At 43.2% G+C, this 18960-nt stretch overlaps 1 long non-coding RNA gene across 1 annotated transcript in view; it reads left to right on the top strand.

The window, feature by feature from the left end:
* Nucleotides 1-18755, top strand: part of LOC146776050 (uncharacterized) — a 145019-nt gene extending 126264 nt beyond the window's left edge. Inside the window, exons 2-4 of the long non-coding RNA XR_014972295.1 lie at nt 17970-18072; nt 18232-18314; nt 18675-18755. This is a non-coding gene — a long non-coding RNA (uncharacterized LOC146776050). The remainder of the gene's footprint in view (nt 1-17969; nt 18073-18231; nt 18315-18674) is intronic.
* Nucleotides 18756-18960: the final 205 nt, after the last annotated feature.

Here is an 18960-nt window from a genome sequence, read left to right as displayed (position 1 = left end):
CCCCGCGCTGGACGGCACCCGGAAGGAGCGAGGAGAGTGAGGAGTGCGACAGGAGCTGGTACGGAGGGGGGCGCGAGGCACATTGTCGGTGCCTGCCCCTCCGTGAGGAAGCCTCGGAGTCCTTCACACCCCACGGGAACGGAGAGAGGGAAGACGACGCGGGAGTCTCCCGAGCAGCCCGGTGAGCGCATGTGCTGGGGGGGGCGGGGAGCAGTGTCCACGAGCCCGGTGAGGCTCCCACGGAGCCCCTAAGTTTCCGAGCCAGTTGAGGCTCCAACGAAGGGGGGCACCCGTAGCTGCATAATAGGGTGGCCCCGGAAGGCAGTGGGTCGCCCCAACGTGTTCCCGAGCCCAGCGAGGCTCCAACGTTGCGGGGCATTGTTGGTACAGAGCCACGAAGGCTCTAGGGGGCATTTTGTATGAACAGAGCCCAGAGGGGGCCCCTTTTTTGTGTATTTATTCCACAGTGCACTATACATTATGGGAGAAATACCGTTTTTAACGTACATGTACCTATTGGGTGTCCACTCAGGGGGAGCCGACTGACTGCGTTCTAAATTCATTTTTGGTACCTCCAAAAAAGCAACACATCCTACGAAGTGTGCTAGAAACAGGCATGTTGCAAATATTATAGTAAATATATTATAACAAAATATTACTTATCACAAATACATTACCGTTCATAAATTCAAAAATTAGAAAAAAATCTTCTCATTGCCAGCCTATGTATGTTGCAACACACATATTACCTAAACCAAACCAGAATCTTAGCCATGCAAATCCAAAATCAAGAGTGCCACTTTAGCGACCTTACTGAGCAAAAATCTCCAGCCTCGAATTGCCAAGCTCTGAATCAACCTAATGGTCACTGTAAGATGAACGCCCAAGGGATCTCCGTCGGGACCGGTCACCACCCAGAGGGTCAAATCGGGAAAATTGGAAAAGCACTTCGGTCTGCAAAGACAAGGGTCTCCTCGTGCAGCGTGCATCCTCAGCGAGATTCCAAAGCTCCATCAAGACCACTCCGCCGGGCAGCCGTGTCTCCGATGAGCCCCACGTGATGGAGGCCAAGTTGTGGGAGTGAGCCTTTTCAGAGGCTCACCGGTGCAGGGGTTCTCCCTTCTTTGTGCTCAAGTCCTTGGGCTAACAAAATAGAGATTAGCACGGAAGATGTAATATCAAACAAAAATAGTTTATTATCACTCATGAGTGAGACTACATCAATACAGAACCCTGAGGCAATGTATGAGGCAGTACATGGAATACAGAAACCATGGTGCTTATATATACCTTTTGTTGTAGAGTAAGCATGGAGACTCAAAAAGAGGGGGTACAAGTATACACATGAATAGCTATTCACATATATGGACAAGTAGAAAATACTTAGTCAACAGAGTGGGAGGGGTAACGAAAGTGCTTACATCAGTTGAAATAGTCTGACAGTTACACTTAAGACATTGTGCATTCTAACAGTTATAAGCCTTTCTGAGCATGTGCAATGCTTTGGCTCAGTAATGAAGGAGTTAACTATAGTTGATGACTCAGGCAGAATAGTAAAGCAAGTGACAGTGAAGATGGAAGGAGCACATGGCTAACACATGGTTCTCTAAAATGGATGCCAAAACAAAATGGCTTCAGCTTATAACAGCGATTTCTGCCAATTTCCACAAACCAAGCACCAGTCTAGGCACACCACCAACCAAACGCAAGTCCACACGCACCACCAGCAAAGCGCCTGTCCACACACACCACCAGTCAAGCACCACTGTACTCACACCACCAGCTAAATGCCAGTATACACAGACAGCTGTACTCCATTTCACACACACACACACACAAACAGGACCTTTCACTGCTGTTTAGTAAAAATATGCCCAATGTGCACCCAGTCAGGCAGAAAATAGCTAAAATATTGCCCCTATAAAGTGGAGTGACCCGGGCCAAGGGGCCGCTCCCTGTCATATAGATATAAAACTCCCTGGTGTCTAGTAGCTTTCTGCCTCCATTTTGGACAGATGGGCCTAAGAATATGGCTGAGCTGCACCCAAAGGGGGCATAAACGACCAGAATATGTGGCCAAATAATAGGATAGCGACCCTTGCCAAAGGGGCTGCTCCCCTTATAGCGCAAACAATTATCCCTGGTGTAAGTGGGTTTCTGCTGGCCTTGGGGCAGATCGGCCTACCAATATGACCAGTCAATCCCCAAGGAAGGTAGAAACAGACAAAATATTTGCCAGACTATATAAGGGGAGCGACTCTTGCCTAAGGTGCCGGTCCCCGAATTATCCCTGGTGTCTAATGGGTTTCTGACCCCCTTGGGGGCAGATCAGCCTACAAATATGACCGATCTGCCTCCGAGGCGGACAGAAATGGGCAAAATAATTTGCCTAAAAAATGGGGAGCGACACTTGCCTAAGGCTCCCTGTGAGGAAGACAGCCTGCCACCCTGCACTTATCTGAAAGGGCGAGGGTAGATCCACTATCCACCGACAGGAACTTGGATTCCATCTCTGGAAACAACAGAAATGAGACACTATCGCTCCCGCAATAACCCCATTCTATCATGTGTCACAGCAGGGAGGCAGAGACCTGAGAGAAGGAAACCCATCCCAGAGGGCTAAGGAAGGAGAAGAAGTGGAAAGTCAGGATAGACGAAAAGAGAAGAAGGACGACGAACACAGAGGTAAGGAAAAACTTACCAGGAGCCCAGAGCAACAGAAGGATGCCGCTGAAATCCTGGAAGCTGGTCAGATGGGACCTGGCCACTTGGAAAAGGTGAATGAAGATGCAGAGACGGAGGAAGCTCCTGAGAGGTGGAGCAAGGAATGGTGGCACCCACCTGCGGACGCTGAAATGCGTCCGCTCTGGAGAGTTGCGGCAGAGCGGGTGAGTCAGTGCTGGACGGGCGGGCAGTCTTTGGAGTTGGAAGGGAGATAGGGGCACGGTAAACGACAGGGAGCATGGAACCGGTTTTGTTTTTATCATTTTTTAAAAGCCTTCTGAAGTGACCAAAAAAGCCAGATTAACCTATTGGATGGTGCGCGGAAACACCGAAGTTCGGTTTCCCGAAAAGAAAAGAGTATTGCATGTTTGCTAGGTGAGAAGAACCTAGAAATTACCTAAATATAGGAAAGTTGTTATCTCTACCATTTTACCGATATTGGGATTCCCCTCCTTTGTTTTAAGGGGAAGGAAAAATTATATATTACTTGAAGCACTTGTGTCTCATATTATCCTGCACACTACCTTTAACCCTCCAAAGCCCGAACAACTATTCTGATAGACGGTGTGGTGACGGGTAGATCGAAGACCCCTTTAAAACCTACTCCTTTTACTTACTACTGCTTTTTATATTCTTCTTCTCCGAGCATCCGGGCGGTGACATCCAGGAGAGGAGAAACGTGGAAGAGGAAGAAGAAAACATTACCAACCTGACCTTTTCATTTCTGTTTATTAATATTCCATTAAAAACATCCTCATTAAGAAGTATATTCAGCCTTCGTGTCTGTTTATCCACCCAGCCCTCCCACAGATGGTGTCAGACATGGGATCCAGTGATATGGAGGCTGTAATAACTAAGATGGCCTAAAGCCATGAAAAACTGCAAAGAGTAATGGAGAAATTCCTCTCTGTAGCTAAAGAAGATCGGGAGAAGTTACACCAGGCCTTGACAGACCAGAGTCAGACGCAGGAAACAGCAATAAGAAAATTGGTGGATGCTATGGTACAATAAAGCACCACACTGCTATACCTTTAGTAGTAAAGCTAAAGGATGTGATTAGCGAGCACCCAGACTATTTTTTCAACAACTTTGAGCACTTGGCCCTGACAACAGCCTGACCAACTAAAAAGTGGGGACAATATTTGGGTCCATTGTTGTCAGGGAACTTACAAGCCACGTACCAGACTGCCAACCACATACTCCATATGCTGATATTAAGCAATGTATCCTAGAATGGTTAGACAATGATGGTGAGACCTATAGGATCAGATTACAACAGATTAAGGAGGGTGCCCAAGAAACTCCACAGGCTTTATATTTCCGAGACAAGGATATGACGGACCGGTGGCTGAAATCACTTACCATCTCCAAAGATGAGATAATAGGGAGAGTCTATCTAGAATAATATCTGTCCTCCCTACATACCCCTATACAGAGATGGGTCTGGCAACACGTCCATCTTACACTGGAAACCTCTGTAGAAATAACCAGTGCTTACAGAAGGGAACAGGGGATACAGAAAGGCCATGAAAGAACCACGTGGAGACATGGGGGAAGTGGGTGTCCCAGACCACCAAGATATACTCCAATAAAGAAACCAGTGATTGTCACCATTCTGCCCAGGCCAATCTTCAGACTCCCTACCCCAGGTACTCAGTACTTCCATTGTGGAGGTATTGGCCACATAATTTATAGTTTCTGAAGCACACGCATACCTGATCTAAGTTAAAGTAAAATGCATTTAAAGAACATGAAACCAGTAATAAGGGCTTTGAATTCTTCTTTAATGATTCAAAATCTTCCACTCCCTTTAGCCAACGCGTTTCGTCGTTTCAGGGTAAACACCCTACGACTTCATCAGGGCTGGAAGTAATACAAATACCGGAGTTGTGATGCAAAAATAATACATGATTTCTTCACATTTGATGCAAGCCCAGACAGTAACCCTGTGCACAAAGGTCTAGTTAAAACAGTATTTTTGCATAACAATGTACATTCTATAAGGCAGACACACATTCTGTGTCTGTTGATTACTTAAACTAAACATATTCTTGCTTACATTAGTGATGACATGCCTCTTAAACTCCCATTCAAATAGCACACTCTATTAGTCTAATACCCCTCTCGTGTGTGTGTGAAATAAAACCTTACGTCAATCGTAGTGCCTATTATAACTAGAACCTGTTAGAAATGGGGATCTATAGTTGACAGCGGCTGGCGCAGAAGTTCAAATAGGGATCCTTCTTCCTAAGTCAGAGTAAGGGGGCTACACCCTTTGATAACCCCTGCTCAACCCTGTGGTAACGTAGCACAAGCAGACGGGCCTATCTCAGAGGCAGTGTGTGAAACATTGATGACCATTCACAATAACGCAGGAAAGACGCTACAAATGGACACCACAAGCAGTTAGAGAAAAATAGTTATCTTTATATAGACTGAACACGAGGCTTAAGAGCGCTCAAGGAGCCACAATGCACATAATGACAGATTCACTTCAAAAGCAATAAAGGCACTCAAAAAGTGTGTGGAACGAACTTAGTTCGAGGCCGGGGTCCACGAGACCTGGTAATGCAAAATGTACCTGAGATTTAAAGGGGCACGGCACGCAGCCTGACAAGGAAGCCGCGGTAATGACAGATGGACACGCAGCGGCCACAGCTCCCAGCTGTAGCGGTCCGCGGCATGCAATCACGATAATCCTGGGACGGGGCTTAAAAGCGGGCACCTCGAAGTGGTGACTAGTGCGGGCACTCAGCGGCAACAGCTCCTCAGCTGCGGTGGACCACAATAGCGATAACAATGACTTTGGTAATACAGGCAAATGCGGGATCTCAGTGGCACAGCTACTCAGCTGCAGCGGCCCACAATAGCGATAGCAATGATTCTCGTAGGACGGCAAAATGCGGGCACTCAGCGGCAACAGCTCCTCAGCTGCGGCAGACCACAATAGCGATAACGATTACTTTGGTAACACAGGCAAATGCGGGCTCTCAGCGGCAACAGCTCCTCAGCTGCGGCGGCCCACAATAGTGATAACGATGATTATCTTAGTATGGCAAATGCGGGCACTCAGCGGCACAGCTCCTCAGCTGCAGAAGCCCACACTAGCGATACGATGACTTTCAGCCCACTTTCCCCGCAGTAGAACCAGAGGCTCTGGAATTCTCAACAGAGGCCTCACCTGCAAGTAGAATTCCCCTCAAATAGGAATCCGGACAGCTGATGGGTGAAGTCTAATGTCCCTGAGACTTCAGCAGGAGGCAAGCTCAAAGCAGGCCCTTGGGTAGTTGCTTCAGCAAGATGGATGAAAGTTGCAAAGCCCTTTCCCTCTAGTTACACGGACAGAGGTTCGTCTTGACATCCAGATGTAACACACCGTGCAGGGGTTTAAGCACAGATCTTTATACCCCAAAAGTCTTTGTTCTCAAAAAGTCTCAAATCACTGAACCCAGCCAGAACCAGTTTGTTGTCGTCCTAGAGCACTTAGTTTACAAGGCTGCATCCTGCCTTTCAGGAAGAGGGGATCTGCCATCAGTGGGAGGTGGAGCCATCATTCACCTTGCCAGGCAAAGCCCTGCTCAGATCAAAGTGTCACCCCTCCCCATCCTCCAACTGCAGATTACTCTATTCAATCCAGGTCGGGCTCAGCCTACCCTGACCCTCCAAAACCAGACAGCCAATACACAACAGCAGAGCACACGGGAATCCTTAGGCAAGAAAATACCTAGTTCCTAAAAGTGGTATTTTCAACCACAGAATATAAAAATAATCTTCACTAAAAGATGCACTGTAATAGTCAGAGCTCAGGCATACTAAATTAGACTTTCCTATCATGTTCCTTGGGTCAATTAGGATTATACCAATTCATACAGTCAATTTACAATAGGGAGCATTCGTGCTGTGACACTGAATGGCAGTGGCACAGCGACCAGAGCATTTAACACCTGCAAAACACAGAGGAGGCCAAATGGAAGGGAGACCCACGCCAATGGTGCCAGGTCTAACAGAACCCCACGAGAGTCACATGCTCCCAAGGAGAGAAAAGTATATCCGGGAGACGTGTTGTACCTTAGGTAAGTATTCAAGATCAAAATCTGTAAAATCCAAAAGATAAAGTATATATATGTGTATCATCATCAACATGAGGCACAAGTTTCTCAATATGACAACTTCGATCCCAAGTTGCTAACTACGACAAAATAAGCAGAGGGGATCCTTATCCACTGAAATTAGCTCCGTGCATTTATCTTATTCCAATAATATAAAATCAATGTTCCAGTGGGTGTCGTAAACACCTCATGAAGTAAGGTTAAACTTGACCCTGTAAGAAAATCACAAACACCTATCAGCTTATCGCCCTTAAGGGCATCTGGGCATATCTCATCAAATCTCAAAATGTGCTTACCTCAATATAGTGTACTGAAGACTTGGGAGACAATGAACTCCCAATTATGAATATCATGATCCAAGAATACAGAAAATTAGGAGACAGTAAGCTCCATCAACTGTAACAGGTCCCTGAAGTACGGGAAAACCTGAACTTTCAAATAATGAGAAAGATTACCCTACCCATACAAAATGCTATGTATTCATGGCAAGTTTAAAGTGTTTGAAATACTACATACCTGGATATGAAAACATGCCCATCTGAATACAGGCAAGAGCAAACGGCCGCCCGTATCGTTTCCATTTAAACAAAAAAGCTAGAAATCAAAGTAGTGACTCGAGAGCAACGAGCAAGAACATGAGCGCCAACTTGGAACAGTAAAAATCACAGTTTACAGTTTCTTAACTTTAGATGCCATTTTAACCAGATGCAGAAAATACATCTGTAAATATTGGTGGATAGGATCAGTTCTATTCCCAATGCAGTAATGTGCCTCATACTTCTAAAATAATAGCAAGTGATAATATCTTGAATTCCCAATTTAAAACAAGCAAATTATAAATTTCAAAATACCGAGGTGGTCTCTCTGTTGCTCTGGACTAGCAATACAACGTGGGGAAATATAGCTCACAAATATGCAAAGCGCCATCTTACAGCAGTAGATAAATATTACTAATACAGAAGTTGTTTCAAGATGGCTCTAACAGAGTTCAAAGACCATGTTAATACGGAAGGGGCATTCAATATGTTTTAACTCATCATGTTTCTCATTTCCACTGAAAATTATGAGTCAGTTTGAGGGTGAACATACATTCCTATTGTTGCGCAGTAGGAAAACTGAAATTATGGAAGAGTCAAAATAACAATCAAATGATTACGTTAGGTCTTATAAATAAGAAAGGAAAGGGCCAAGGGAGGAAATATACCCATTAAAAGTTCAAAGTTGTAGAACAAGACCAAATAATCACCCAAGAAATATTGTAGCTCCTGATAAAAATTAAGGCCGTCCTCTAAGGCGCATGATCCACCTTGCCTCATGTCTACTTAATCTCAGCTCCCGATTTCCACCTCGTGGATCTTGCTTCACGTGTTCAATACCATTGAAAACAAATGTTTTATTCGGACCCTGGGCAGTGCAATTGTGTACATGTTCAGCAATGGGATATCTCAGATCATTCTGTTTATCGCACGCATGTGATCACTTACACGATCTTTCAATGCCCTTATTGTGCTCCCTACGTAAATTTTACAAAATTTGCATGAGATAATACATACAACATATTTGGTAGCACAATTAATATTGGTCAGTATGGTATACATTTTATCTTTGTTGCCACTAAACTGTTTAGTTTTATCCTGCGCCCATATGCACATCCCGCAGTAGCCACATTTAAACAATCCCTTAAAAAATTCCATTAACCATGGTTCACAATGTGTCTTAGATGAATAGCTAGGACTCCGTATCATGCTAAGCGTTCTTCCTCTGCGATACGTAATCTGTGGCTTACCTGTCACAAAATCCTGCAGGGTTGTATCCGCTCCCAGATATGCCAGTGTTTATTAAGGCTCTTGCGAAGAGTAGCGCACATGTGTGAGTACTCTCTAAGCATCCTGATTTACGTCTTTTGCTTTTGGCGGGTTTCAGAGTAGAAATGAGTTTGGTTCTCAGGGCCCTTTCCTTAGCTATTTCTAGATCATGTTTTGTCTTTGAACAAAACATTTCTCCATATCATTAATAGATGTTAAAAAGTACAGTTCTTCACTGCAATTCTGTCTTGCTCTGAACTTCTCCTCGAAAGGAATTGCCTCAATCTCATGTCAGGGGTGGGCACTCTTCGCATGCAGGACGGAATTGCAGGACGTGGGGTTGCGATACATCTTACTCTGTATTCGGTGTTCCTTGATCTATAGTTCCACATCAAGGAATACAACACTAGTTGCAATCAAATAGGTGGTAAACCTAATGTTCATGTCGTTCAAATAGTTAATGAAATCCTGTAATGATTGCTCAGTGCCTGTACATATCATAAAGCAGTCATCGATGGCTCTCTGTATTGTATTGAGGCCACAGATATTCCAAGTCCCTTTACAAATTTTGCCCTGTGCCATCTATGTTGAAAAAAATAGAACCAAACAATAAAAATAACAGCTCTTCCTCCACAAATATTTGCATTTAACAAGAAAAAGACATGCTGTGTAAAAACCATGAGTACTTTCTTAGTTCCAGCTTCTTTTTTAATGTTTTTAACCCCAACCCTCCCTAACCCCCCTTGATCACTCCATACCCCCCTCCTGCTCTGTCCCTCCTACCTCCCCCCCCCACATCCCCCGAAATGAGGCATAAGGACTCTGTCCTTTCGATGGAAAGGCTGGTTAACCACCCAAAAGCCAAAAAAAAGCCCTTAATTGCACATGCAAAGATATATGAGCTCCGCAACCGTAGCGCAACAAGAGAACCAAAAAACTCAAGAAAACATTTTTTTTTTGGGTTAGAGCAAGAGACCCAATACTTTCTGTGGTGCAGTGCTTCCCTAAAAACAAACTCATTCCCCTAGGACCCCTGGACCCTCCATTGAAAAAGACATCAAAATCAAGAGCAGTGAAAGAGAACTGTATCCTTACAATGAATCCAAATACACCTTAGCCTGAATTTCTGAGTCAAAAAACTTTGTCTGACCCTGAAAACTGATTTTTTAGCTTTGAGGGAAACAACAAAAACACCTGAGCTCCCTTAGACTGCAATGGTCCAATTAACTGCCGGAGCTGCCACCTCCGTTCCACGGTCGCTGGACATAAATTAGGCCTGACAAAGAACTCACACCCCCTTCCAACCCTTTTTTATCAGGTCTTGCCAGATCATAAACCTTCTCTCTTGCTAAAAAACTCAAAGCATATTAGAATCGCTCTAGGCCTACTGTCCTCTTGCCCAGGTCATTGCTTGATCTTGAATGGAAAACGATGGGCTCTCTGTATTTCCTTTTGCCAGTCCCATTGTTGGACTTCAGGGAATGCTTCAATAAACAATGCTATAATAAAACTTCTAGCATCCGAGCCTTCCATCCCTTCAGGCACCCCCAGAACTCTCAGATTGTTCCTCTGAGCTCTATTTTCAAGATCGGCAAGCTTCCAATGAATGTCGTCCCTTTGTGACTGAATTGCGTCAGTTACATTCCTCTGGGCTGACATATCTTCCAGAGTAGATATTCTCACTTCTGCTTCACCAACTCGCGTAGTGATCTCAGAGCATGTCTTAACTACCCTCTAAATGGAGTTTTGAACATGACAGCATACCCCCTGCAGTCGAACGTTCTCATGGCGAGCTTCCTCGCGGTGTGCCATTAATGGCGGATAGATAACTGCCAGTGTTATCTCGCCGGTGGATTAATCCCAATACCATTATGAGTGTCATTTTGGATAATCGTTTTTCCCTCTGGATCCGGTTTAATAGAGAACGAATAATCCCAAGCCAAAGAACCTGTATTCACCCCCTGAGGCAAGAGCCCCTGATTGTTATGTGCTCTGCGGACTGTATCCAAACCTTTAGAGACTGCATCAGCATTTAAAACCTCATTGTTGCGCCAATCACCTAGGTCGCTATCGTCATCTGTCCAGTCTCTACTCAGAGTGGTATCACCGTCTGAGGAAGCTGTATGATCCGATAGGGAAAAGAATTTATCGCCCTCAATATCCATTATCTCATTATGGATGAGTAACTTTTCACCCTGAACAGTCTGCTGTTTAGCGATTTGACCTGAGGGTGTAGTAGCAGAGGGGATAATTGCCAATAGGTCAGACTGGACTACAACTCCCAGCATCCCCTTTGGTTGAGACATAAAATCCTTCTGAACTGCATCAACACAGGAATTATTGCCCCCTGCAAATTCTCCAACCTCTGCACCCTCCTTTCTCTTCTCCGCTTTATCTTTCGCTGTGGTTACATTAATGACTACCCCACTGAGAGGATCTAAAGGCAAATGCGAGAGAGCTGATACTGTCTGATCCTTGCCCAAGGTAATGACATTCTGCATTTTATCTGGTTGTATCTGATCGCAATCCAAAGTGGAGAGATTCTGCATATTGTCGTTATTCTGAGCCACTGACGTTTTATCTATTTTATCTATTTTGTTTATAAACATCTGTGGTACTGTCTGTCTATTTTTAGACTTGGCCCCCAATCGTTTAGGCGTCTGCTCATTTCCCTGCTTACTCGCCTCCACATTGCCACCTCCATCGCTCACCCGGCATCCCGTCGTGCCTGGGGACTGCACCGCAACTCCCCCAGGTTTTGCTGTGCTTGTTGTATTCTTGGGAGCGTTGACACGCGTTGCGGGAGCAGCACCCCGCATCTGGGTCTTCGGAGGCATCTTCGCAGACAGCAACCCCGGAAAAACTACCGCAACCAACCAGGAAGCAGAGCCCTTGAGTCGCCCTGACAAGCAGAGAATCCAGGCAAGACGCTTCCTCCTATACTCCGAAAGCAAACAATCCGCTCCTCGCATCGCCCGCAGTGGAACCGGCTACAATACAGAAAGTCAAGGTTAGTTTCTCTCAGTGGGTCCTGGAGTTCATTTCTTGGCAATTGCAAGCGGAGGGGATCAAACGCTAAACCAGCTCACTCAGCCGAGCTGTCGACCGCCATCTTACCTCCCCCTCCTCTGCATTACCAGCCAGAGCCCACTTCTATCTACTCTGAGTTTTCTGTTGTGCTGCCACTCTCCTCCCACCTGCCTAGCATTGTCAGATGACTATTACCTGTCCCTGCCACTTCAACCATGCCTTCCATGCCCCTATCCCCTTCCTCCTGTCCTCCATGGTCCATTTTACTGCCACACCCTTCTGCCCTCCCTGGTCTGTTGTTCTGCAACTGCTCCTCCTGCCTGCCCCACGTGGTCTGTTGTGAGGTCCCTTCCCCTGATTTCTCTTGTCTGTGCCCAGGTCCTGACCCTCCCTTCTATTCTCCATGGTCCTTTGTGCATGCCCCTGCACCCTCCTTCTTGCCCATCATAGCCATTGTGCTGCCACTAACCCTCCCGCTTGCCATGCATGGTCTTCTGTGCTGCCATGGCCCCTCCCACCATCCCTTTGTGGTCAGCTAGCTGCCCCTGACCCCCTCCCACCTTCCCTCCATGGTCTGTGTGTATGCCATCATTGTCTCACTGTTGTTCTCCATGGTGTGTCTTGCTTCTAGTGCCCATCCTGCCTGACCTCCATTGTCATCTTGCTGCTCCTGCCCTGCCCCCTTGCTCCCAGTCCTCTGTTTCCATGTGCAGACCCCTATTCCCTCCCTCCTGGCTTGTCTGTTCCATTGTAATGCCCCCGATCCATCCCTCCTGCCCTTTATGGTCTGTTATGCTGCAGCTTCTCTCCTGTCTGTCCATTATGGTCCACTAGCTATCATTGCCTCTTTCCCCTCTGTTCTCTGTTGTCCATGTGCATGGTCCTGTCCCCTCCCTATTGCTTTCTATGGATTGTTGTGCTGCACTCCCGTCCCGCATGCCCTGTGTGGTGTATTGTGCTTCTGCAAACCCTGAGGCCTGCCCTGTAGGGTCAGTTTGGTGCACCTCTCCATGTCCCTCTTGTACTCTGTTATCCGAGTCCATGTCCCTACCCCAATTCCCTTCCATGATCCAATGTACCATACTTGTGAACATTTTGAACTTGGTAAGAGGGAGATTTTGAAAAAAAAACTGGGGTATTGATTTTCCCCTATGAGTTACATTGAAAAAGAGGAGATTGTAGACAGGAGACAGATCAAATAAAGCCCATTTGAGCTTAAAAACATTGGACGTTTCCTGGCTGAATCGGGTCTGTTGGCATGTATGGTTGTACTACCACTGCCTCTTCCTTCTACCCACAATGGTCTATTATATTGCCACAGCCTCTCTTGCCAGTCCTGTATTGTTGGTTTCTTGCCCCTGTCCCCCTTTCCACTGCCCTCCATAGTCTGTTGTGCTGCCACTGCCCTTCCTGCCTGCCCAGTGTGGTCAAATTGTTGCCTCTGCACCCTCCTACCTGCCTTCAATTTTCAGAGTTCGTGCCCCTGGCCTCTGCCTCTCAACAGTATCCTAATGAACCAACCTAATAGGCACAGTATCACACCAGAATGAAGTCATACAATGCGTAATCCTGATTCATATAGCGATCTTCCACTTGATAAAATTATGTCCATTCAACCATGCCAAAATAACACAGAAAATTACAAATAATGATCCAATTCCATGTCGAGATGTCAATGGTTGAACTTTTATTCCAAAATCACGTAGCAGCCGACGCGCGTTTCGCCCGCAGGGCTTTTTCAAGGCTGCAAAGATTACATAAAACAATCAGCACGATTTCCCTAATTGTTATTCAAATATATCATAAAAATCACCTATAACTTTATTCACTTATTGACAAAAATAATATCACTTAAAAACACCTGTGTCAACAGCCATCCCCATAGAAAGACAACACAGACAAGGTATACAAAAAAGAGGGGTTGTAGTTAAAAAATACCTCCTCTGAATTAGATTTGAAGCTACACCTAAAATTGTGACATAGAATGATCCCCCAATGACAAAAAGGTTTTTTTTTTGTTCCTTTAGTATAGTGCACTGACCCTAAAATAGAGTTATACAAAATGTACTTCCAACAGTAATTCTATAGGGTGAGACAATCGAATCTCACCTCCAAAGTCAATTTCTCTTTCATGTACATAACATCTCTTGCAAAGAATTGTTTTTCGTCGTTGTAATCCTGTCTCACGAATTCTGCAAAGTAATCCACATATATATATATAAAAAAAGGGGAGTATCAACCAAAGTTCCCCAACGGAAACCAACAAGAGAACGCAAGTCTAGAACCAATGAATAAACATGTATTATAGATTATATAAGAAACAAATCTTACCCAATATAAACTATCAAATCCGTAATAATGGATCCAATCACCATCAGTCTAGGCTTTAAAGTTCCAAATTGTTTATCATGCCTGGGACCATATTACGTCCTCACTGTATAAAATAAGAACAAAGCACTAATCTATAAATATTTTGAATGTAACACATGGTTACCAATCAAGCATTCCTTTAAAAAAAAAAGGGGAACCAACCACCCTCATCATGCCAACTAATACACCATAAAGCGTACGTAAACTCTGTAATTGATAAAAAACTTCACACTTATTTAATGGCCCCCCTACAACAAAGGCCGGCATTGTGTCCAACAGTAGAGGGAAAATTACCACAATTTGTTTCGTGACGCACTGAAGTGAGAAACATAATCCTGTGACAGCACGTCTGTTAGAAGATCGTATATCATGTATTTATCCACTCGTAATTAACCACAATAGCACTCACAATATAGATCAGTTAAAAAAGAACCAGTGCAGTAACGTCCAATCTATCAAGTAACACTCACCTGCTGTCTTGTATTCCGACAGCTTAGCTCCCTATTCGTTTCAGCGTTCGCGTCTATATATCCCGCCATAATGTTTATGAAGATGCTTGTGTTGCAGTAATCATGAAGGTAGGACTAACATTAGCTCACAATTAAACTACTACAAATTTGGCGGCCATTGTTGTGTATCCAACGGAAGCGTTAGTTATTCAAATATTTCACCATGATTATCACTAAAAAGCAGTTTCCCAATAAACAGTCTCCTTGAGGGATTACCAGTTAAAAATTATAGTCTGGTCCCGAACGCGTTGGGGCCATACCGATCTAATTATAATCTATTTCTCCATTAATTATGGACCATGCCATTTACAAATGATAATTCCAGAGTGGTGGTTGTTCATTCATTTTGAAAATTGAACATCCCAGTTGTATCTTTATTCCCATCATAGTGTTTATACAGACCCTTATAGAGTAATAGTCAAAGAGATAGTTCAATGGTTATTTAACATTAGTCCTATCGGAATCTAGCAGCCATTTCTATAGTCACAGGAAGAGCTATCAGTTTATCACAACAGTTTGATAAAATTGTTGTAAATCTATTTTTATCATTCAAGAACAATTTCCCCAAAGTTTTATTTTTCTTAAGAGATCACCAGTGTCGAATAAAATCCTGATCATAAAAGTGTCCAAGCAAAATCAAACTTATCCTAATACAATTTCATCATTGAATATGAAATATACAATTAGGTTTAAAATTCCAAAGTTGTTGAAATAATATAATCGTCCAATCAGCATACATCATATGACGGCTGCAAGAGAGACAATAACCAATGCCTTCAGCTTATCAACTACTACGTATAAAGATTCGTCCATATAGAACCATCCATTGTGAGATATGTCCATAAAACAGCCGCCTAAAATCTCTAATACGGAGCGCTAACAAGTGCACAGAAGGAGTATGTTGTATAAAGAACAGATTGGATTATTACCCATCACCATAAATCCATAGAGATAGAAGCTATCAGAGGACAGCGAATATATTACAGAAATTCAAACATCTCTTTATCAATATTGATTCCATGTTCTACAGCCCTCAAAGTAATAATCCATTTGCTTTCCATCTGACGTAATTTGGTGGTTCTATTGCCCCCTCTCAGGTTCGGCAGCACTACTTCCAATCCATGAAAACCAATATTGACCATTTCTGTCATCTTATGCATCGTAATGAAACGAAAGGTCAAGGGATACTGGGCATTGTTGTTACGTATCGCCCTTATATTTTCCTCTATCCTCTCCTTTAATGGCCTTATGGTGCTTCCTATATACATTTTCCAACAGATGCATTTTATGCAATAAATCACAAATTTGGTATTGCAATTTATAAATGCATTCACTGTGTGAATTCTTTCTGTGTTGTATTTAAAGGTCATGGTTCTATTCATTGCAAAGCAGCAGATATTACAAGTACCACATTTGGAAAAACCTTTAAGTTTGCCAGATAGCCCAGTATTGTTAGGAGTTGCTGGATTAAATGTAAATGTAAATGTAGTGCATTTATATAGCGCTCCGCACACCCCCGAAAGGGTCCCTCAGGCGCTGTGCACATACCGCTGTGGAACCCTTCCTGGCCTTTTCCTGTGAAGTGCCCACTCCTGGGCACCCCCAAGGTGAAATCCAGGCATCCTAGCGCTTTTGGGGCCGTTGTGGAGATTAAGCAAGCTATTGCCCAGAGTTGTAGAGTGAGATCCATGATTAGAATAGGCACCGAGGAGAGAATTATCGGGTCCGGGGAAATTGAGCCCAAGACCCGCCGAGGCAGGAATTGAACCCTGGTCCGGGCCAGACCTCTGCATCAGGGTGTGCCGCGCTAACCATTGAGCCACACTTCTCCACGAATAAAACTGGGGCATAAAGATTGTCTTAAGGTTTTGCCTCTTTCAAATGTGATATTCGGTTTAGGTCCAACTACTCCCAAAATATTTCTGTCATCTGTTAGTAACTGCCAATGTTTGTTCAGTATTTTGAACAAATCAGTGCTTATGGTGGAATATGGTGTAATAAACCTGATTCTCCTATTTGTTCATGTCTTGTTTTTCTTTCTAGTTCCTGCTAATAGATGTGTTCTATCTATCTTGTTAATCTTGTTACGTGCTCTTCTGATATCTGCATTGTTGTAACCTCAAGCCATAAATCTCTTCTCTACAGCATTGAGTTCCTCATTTAGTATACTGATATCACTACAATTTCTTTTGGTACTTATCATCTCCCCCAAAGGGATCGATCTTAGTTGTGAGGGAGGATGTGCACTATTAGCGTGCAATGTCGCATTGCATGCGGTCGCTTTTATAAATGGCACTGGTAGTAATTTGTCCTTATCAACTACAATGGTGATGTCTAGAAAATTAATCCGAGAGGTACTTTGTTCCTTTGTAAAAGTTAAATTGAAAGGATTGTCATTTATATAGATAAAAAACTCTTCCAAGGCCTCCTTTGTCCCAGCCCAAAACATTAAGATGTCAGCTATGTATCGTCCTAGATACAATATATTTTCCATAAGGGCACTGGGACCCTTTCTCCAAAGGTGAATCAGTTCAAAATGGCCCATATAGAGGTTGGCAAATGAGGGCGAACATTTTGCCCCTATTGCTACACCCCTAATTTGGTGATACCATTCTCCATTATGTAAAAACATGTTGTTGTTTAGGACCAACTCGATGAGTTCCAACAACATTACAGTATGTTCGTATAACTGTATTGGTCTGGTGTCCAGGAAATGTTGTACTGCATTTAATCCCAGATTTCCTGGAATGCTCGTATAAAGGGAACATACACCTAGGGTCACTAAATAATGACCCTCTATCCACTCCACATCAGAGATTTTGTTCAACACCTCGGATGTGTCCTTGATAAATGATGGTAAATTAACCACTAGAGGTTGTAAGAAAGTGTCAATGTATTCGGAAATCATCTCCGTGGGAGACCCAATACCAGAGATAATGGGTCTCCCCGGAGGAAAGACACCCCCCTTGTGTATTTTGGGTAAGCAATATATACAGGGAATTGTTGGAATGTCATTGTACAAATATCTAAATTCAGAGTCTGAGATAAGACATTTATCCTTCCAATACATCAATTTATAATGTACTAATTCCTTAGTTGAATGTAAAGGTTTGTTATCTAAATGGATATATGTTGTTGTATCAGACAATTGTTGGTCTATCTCAGCCATGTAGTCTGATTTATTCATTAAGACCACATTACCTCCCTCTACTGTTGGACACAATGCCGGCCTTTGTTGTAGGGGGGCCATTAAATAAGTGTGAAGTTTTTTTATCAATTACGGAATTTACGTACGCTTTATGGTGTATTAGTTGGCATGATGAGGGTGTTGGTTCCCCTTTTTTATAAGGAATGCTTGATTGGTAACCATGTGTTACATTCAAAATATTTATAGATTAGTGCTTTGTTCTTATTTTATACAGTGAGGACGTAATATGGTCCCAGGCATGATAAACAATTTGGAACTTTAAAGCCTAGACTGATGGTGATTGGATCCATTATTACGCATTTGATAGTTTATATTGGGTAAGATTTGTTTCTTATATAATACATAATACATGTTTATTCATTGGTTCTAGACTTGCGTTTTCTTGTTGGTTTCCATTGGGGAACTTTGGTTGATACTCCCCTTTTTTTATATATATATATATATATATATATATATATGTGTGGATTACTTTGCAGAATTCGTGAGACAGGATTACAACGACGAAAAACAATTCTTTGCAAGAGATGTAATGTACATGAAAGAGAAATTGACTTTGGAGGTGAGATTCGATTGTCTCACCTTATAGAATTACTGTTGGAAGCACATTTTGTATAACTATTTTAGGGTCAGTGCACTACACTAAAGGAACAAAAAAAAAACTTTTTTTCATTGGGTGATCATTCTATGTCACAATTTTAGGTGTAGCTTCAAATCTAATTCAGAGGAGGTATTTTTTAACTACAACCCCTCTTTTTTGTATACCTTGTCTGTGTTGTCTTTCTATGGTGATGGCTGTTGACACGGGTGTTTTTAAAGTGATATTTTTGTCAATAAGGGAATAAAGTTATAGGTGATTTTTTTGATATATTGGAATAACAACTAGGGAAATGTTGCTGATTGTTTTATGTAATCTTTGCAGCCTTGAAAAAGCCCTGCGGGTGAAACGCGCGTCGGCTGCTACGTGATTTTGGAATAAAAGCTCAATCATTGACAACTCGACATGGAATTGGATAATTATTTGTCATTTTCTGTGTTATTTTGGCACGGTTGAATGGACATAATTCTATCAAGTTGAAGATCGCTATATGAATCAGGATTACGCATTGTATGACTTCATTCTGGTGTGCTACTGTGCATATTGGGCTGATTCAATCTTTTGGACTACAATGTAGTTACAAAGAAATTTTAATACTTCAGATGGATAA

This window comes from Triturus cristatus, chromosome 12 (assembly GCF_964204655.1).
Source record: "Triturus cristatus chromosome 12, aTriCri1.1, whole genome shotgun sequence".
Taxonomy (NCBI): Eukaryota; Metazoa; Chordata; class Amphibia; order Caudata; family Salamandridae; genus Triturus; species Triturus cristatus.
This window is presented reverse-complemented; position numbering and strand designations above follow the sequence as displayed.